The following is a 6,132-nucleotide window of genomic DNA, read 5'->3' on the forward strand; positions in this document are numbered from 1 at the left end:
TCAGCTTAGGTCATTATCCCGGGGTTCTGGGATGGAGCCCCGCATCAGGCTCCCTGCTCAGTGGGAAGTCTGCTTCTCCCTCTGTCCACTCCCCCTGCTTGTGCACTCCCTCTCTCTCTGTATAGAAAAGAAAAAAAAAAAGTTGTGTTTTTTCTTTTCTTTCATTTTTCCAATTCCTAATAAAAAACACTAGTACCTTCACTTAATGACAAACATCAATGTTACCGAAGTGTGATCTCTCCTTGAGCATCTATATTTAATTTTTGGGATAAACTTGATGCCAGAATATGCCACCACCTGAGATATACTCTAGATCAAAGCCTTAGAGAATAGGCTGGAGTCAGAGCTCAGGGACAATGCCTTGGGAATTATGTAGATTGTCATATATACAAAAGTAACTACAAGAAACTTGAAACATGTGAGGGAAAAGAAGACTTTCTGTCATGAGTTATCCACCTAAATACCAGTTGTGTAAAATGCAAATCATTAATACGTAACAAATGAACAAACAAAAAATTTTTTTAAAATTCTGAATAGGACAAAAGATAGGAAAACCAATAGATCATTTTTTAGAAAAGGAAAATTAAAATAAGTAGAAGAGAAAAATACCGTTTCTCAAGTTTTATCTTTGAAGTGTCACTAAAACAGACCTTGAAACATATCAACAGAATGAATGTCACTGCTGAAAATTTTCAGGTGGTAAAAAAAAAAGTAATTCTCATCCCATTTTTATTCTAAGGCCTTATTTTTAACACACGTTGTTGTGCAGTATTCTAGTCCTGTTCCTATGCATTAGCTGTGACCGTGCTTTCATTAATTTTTTTTTAAGATTATATTTATTTATTTGACAGACAGAGATCACAAGTAGGCAGAAAGGCAGGGTGGGGTGGGGGAAGAAGTCTCCCCGCCAAGCAGAGAGCCTGATGTGGGACTCGATCCCAGGACCCTGAGATCATGACCTGAGCTGAAGGCAGAGACTGAACCCACTGAGCCAACCAGACACCCCTCATTGAATTTTATAAATAGATTCCATATACTTGTGTATTTTAACATCTGCAATTACACTATTGATAGTTCCTTTCCATTTTTTTTTATTTCTTAAAACTGGCAATGAATATTTTATCTATATAAATGCAGAGACACTGCTTTCCTTAGATTCTTTTTTGAGAGATTATTTATGTATTTATTTCAGACAGAGAGAGTATAAGCAGAGGTGGGGTGCAGAGAGAGGCAGAAGGAGACATAGAAGCAGACTCCCCCCTGAGCAGGGAGCCCAACAGGCAGGGATAAGGTTCACTCTGAGGACCCTGAGATCATGACCTGGGCTGAGTCAAACACAGATGCTTAACCAAGTGAGCCCCCCAAGCACCCTTGTTTTTCCTAGATTCTTTAAAGGGAGTAACTTTGAATGAGATGTCTATAATCTCATGGTCCTTAACTCAGTTGCCAAACTGTGTCTCTGCATTTTTTGAAATGTTTGATTATATTTTACTCTAGAAAATTAGGATGTCCAAATCAAAAGAGAAACACTATGTTGGGTTGCTTTGTTTTTAAAGATTTTATTTATTTATTTGAGAAAGAGAAAGAGAAAGAGAAAGAGAGCATGAACAGAGGAGGAGGAGTGGAAGGGCAGAGGGAGAGGCATAAACCAGCTCCTCACTGAGCAAGGAGTCCTGTGCGAGGCTTGATCCCTGGAGACTGAGATCATGACCTGAGCAGAAATCAAGAGTCAGAGTCTTAGCCGACTGAGCCACACAGGTGCCCTGAGAAACACTATTAAATGTTTTCTAACCTCTGTGATTAATAAAACAAAAGTGACTTCAATTTTCAAAACCGCAATGCGTATAAGGCATACATTAATCCAAATGTGAAATATGTTGTGTTCTCTGTGATTATGGCATAAGGTGTATGACTCTGTGTGTGTGTATGTGTGTGTGCCTGTGTATGTGTGCAAAAAGAAAATCACTTTGAAAATTTAGGGGCACATGATTTTTTCTTCAGAGACTGAATATTTCATCTATTTCCAAATATAATATTTGTTCTATTGAAAGTGTTTCCTACAAAATGAAATATCACTAAAAAACTAAAAATAAATACTAAGCTAAAAGTAAAAACGAATTTGGAATTAGTAGCAATAGAGTAATCACTCTGATTGACCTTTTTAGAATTAGTGTTAGGAGTTCATTGGACACTTAGGTAGTTAGGACCATGGTCCCATAACAAACAGGGAGCTAGGATAGCTAAAGCCAGGCTAATATCCTGTTTTATAGCTTTGACAAGACCACAAGAGCATCCTCCCTAGCAGCTCCTACAAAAGTAACTTTTGCAAAACATCCTGAAGCAAAACAATGAATCATAAAACACTGGTTACTATCCCAAGTTGAGGCAGTTAGCCTCCAGATGTCAGCCCCAAAACCATCAACACGTGAGCATTAACAGGATAGGCATATGGGTGATCAGGCATGATCAAAGCCGTGACTGGCACAGCCTAGCCGTCCACACTCACCATACTCAAGACAGTCCTACAAAAGAGCTCATAAACTCCCCAGGTTTGAACGCCAAAATGTCAACCCTCCTGGGCCTCTTCATCTCTGGGATCTTTGTACTATCACTCAGACTTTGCTTTGCTTCCCACCACTCTTCCTCTGGTCTACCTTCACATTCTTTGAAGCAGCGACCAAGAACCACGGCACCAAGGGAACAAAAATCCTGTCACATTAGCATATGGCAAAAATAAATGTCATCCTTTCTGAGAAGAAAATTTCTACCTCTGTTCTTGTCTTTTCTTAGATCAAGTATACATGACAAATAGACAGCTATTTGTACTGAGATAAAAATAGCACAATTATCTATTCTTCTTTTTCTGTGATTAAACTGGAGAAGCTATTGATAATGCCATATTCATCAAGCTACCATTAAGCGATGTCTGTTTGTATTATTAAATGTTTGATTTAGTTAAATAACTCGAATTGTTTTCTGTTGAAGTTCTTTTCTGGATATTGGCATTAAAATGTGAGAAAATTATTCTACAGAGGTTTATAAAATGAATCTAAATCTTCTTAAATTCAATTCAAGAAATGAAAGAATTAAAGTGTGGTTTATTTGTCTCAGCACATTTGAAAATAAAATTAACAATTTCATGTGTTCATTTTGATACTTTACTTGGCTTTCAAAAAAACAAAACAAAACAAAACAAAACAAAAAACCCATAGTGCTTCCAATATTTTAAATTTAATGTCAAGAGTAGCAATTGGTGAGAGTAAACAGTCCTAATATAGAATTAATCAGGTGCCTCCCCATGGCCTCTGAAAAACGAAGCCTTACTGATAAGGCTTGAGATTCCTCAAGGCAGATTACTCAGTTGTGAGGTGTGGCCAACAGAGATAATGTATAAAAGTGACTCTTTTTTATTGATTAACAGAGATGGCATATGTTTCCCTGATTCAAGCTGAAGGAAGCCAGCTGGGAGAATTTCAGGAGAGGCATCCTCAGTAACTAAAACTAAGAGGTATAAAAATCTTTTTTCTTTGCTGTATACAATTCTATGTTCACACAATTACTGGAAATACAGTCACCATATAACAATTAAGTGAAGGACATGAAAGAGTAAACAAGAAAATAGGCCTTTTCTTCTCCCACTGGTTGGTCCTGGCTTATAAGTTTTGTTTTCCTAGCTAAAACTAATTAAATTCATTTAGAGGTAGTTATGGTGTAAGGCTTTACAAGTAACCACACTGGATACAGCTTGATAAACACAGCTTCTTTGTATAGTCAAATGGTGACAACGGTGTGATGGGTAACTTCTTTCTAAACCTTTTACTTTATTATATGAAGAGGAAAAATTTATGTAAAGAATGAAAATATGATAGATAGTTTGTTTCAAGCATATAATAACTTTATAAATAGAGGAACACATAGGAATACTTGTAGTAGAAAAATCTTTCATAGGAATATGTAATATTTCTGAGACCATGTTCTTTTCTTATGAAATACCAAGTGATTCAATTATGAATTTATAAGCACCTCTTCTGAAGAGTCTTTAAAAGGAGATCTAATACACATGTCATATTAAGTTCTTGAATTGTTTGTACTACATTTGGCTGTTGTACTTTCAGAGTTATTAATGAGAAATATAATTGACACATATTTTAGCACATACTAAATCAAAAGGTGTCAGTCTGTACTAGATAGTCATTAGAAAGTTTTTCTCAATTTTATTATTACCATAAATGTCAAGTACTGATTGCCGGTCTTCTGACAGAACACTATATAATAGCATTTTAAAGATCTGAAAATCAAATAAAAAATTAAATTCAATTTGAAAAATTGAAGAATGTCCTACATAGGACATTAGTCTTAGTATTGATAGGATATTTGTTGCATATTTTATGGGTACCTGTCTTTAATTTTTTTTTTTTCTTCAGACACATCATTTCTCTATAAAGTAGTCAATAAAATTTTGGGAAGTATTGTAACAATCAGAAATTTTTTTCAACCAAGAAAAATAGCTATGGCAATAATAAAATATATTTATTTTGATAATAAGTAAACACTTGGACTCTTTTATAGTTATTATGAGTACATTTAATAACTGGTATCTTTTAAATAAGTGAAAAATAATTTAGAAGCATTGTTTCATGATGCATATGCATGAAAGGGAAAAAAATCTGGAACAGGTGATGATTTTCTTTTGAAATATTTCCTTCAATTGGCTTTCAGTACACTATATACATTTTTCTGTTTACTGTGACTTCATTACTCAGCCATTGCTTCTCAGTCTCTTTTCATGACTTTTCCTCACATCCCTGACCTTGTAACACCCAAGTTCTCCAAGGAACAGTCTGCTGATCTCTCCCATTTCTATCTATTCTTACTCCATTGATAATTTTGCCACATCTAGAGGCTTTAATTACTCTCCACATATGACAATTTCCAAATTTATCTTCATTGTATGACACTCATATATCTCACTGTCTACTCAGTATCTTCATTTCAATACATAACAGCAAACTCTGCAAGTCCAACTCACTTTCTCAAAGCATTTACTTCGCTTCTCATGGTTTTCCTTCATCTCATTTAATCAAATTTCAATTGTTCTCCTTTGTTAGGCCAAAAATATTAGAGATAATTATCATTGCCTCCTTTGACTCCCATGTAAAATGCAACGGCCCAGCCATCTTGTTCATACTATCTGTTATGGACAGAATTGTGTCCCATAAAATAACAATGTTAGCATCACAACCCCAATGTGGCTGTATTTGGAGACAGGACCTATAGGGAAGCAGTTAAGGTTAAATAAGGTCATCAACATGGAGTCTTCATCTGATATGGTTGATATCTATATAACAAGAGGAAGAGACGCCAGAGAATAACAAAGATGACCACCGATCTCTTTCCCTCACTCTGTGAAAGAGGTCAGAAAAGAGGCCATGTGAGGACATGCAGAGAAGGCAGCCATCTATAAGTTAGGAACAGAGTCTTAGCAGCTTTAGAAGCATAAGAAAATAGATGTCTATTACTAAAGCCACCTCTCACAGCCTGTGACACCTGTTACAGAAGCCTGAGCAGACTAGCACACTATCTTTTACAAATCTCAGCATTTATTACTTCTTTGCCTCTAGCCTACTCCATGTCACCACTATCGCCTGCTTGTGTTACAGCAACTGCCCCTCAGCTGATCTCTCTAGCTGTCTTTCTCAACTTCAGCTAGTCTTACCACAGTCCCCACCTCTGTACCTTTAATGTGGAAGTCACTCTGTCTCCTACTCCTCTGCAGCCTTCAAAGTGGAATGTAAGCCAAGGTATTTTAAACTGACGTGGCCTCCTTTTACTTCTGGGAACTCAGGTACTACTACCATCTCTATCACTTACGCTATTGTAATCACACTGACTTCATAATAGAGCCTTGAATGTGCCAGCTGTCCTCCTACATCTAGGCTTTGCACCAGTTGCTCCTTTTTTTTTTTTTTTTTTTTTTTTAATCTTGAAATTAACCATGTGGGTTTTCCTCCAACTGTCTTCTCTCCTTTTTGTTCAAACAGCACTTTTTACCTGAGCTCTTCCCTGACACTCCTTTGGTTTGACCTCTTCCCACACTCATTGTTACTCCCTCTGTTTTTTTCCTGCCTTTTT

Source organism: Mustela erminea, chromosome 1 (genome assembly GCF_009829155.1).
Source record: "Mustela erminea isolate mMusErm1 chromosome 1, mMusErm1.Pri, whole genome shotgun sequence".
Lineage (NCBI taxonomy): Eukaryota > Metazoa > Chordata > Mammalia > Carnivora > Mustelidae > Mustela > Mustela erminea.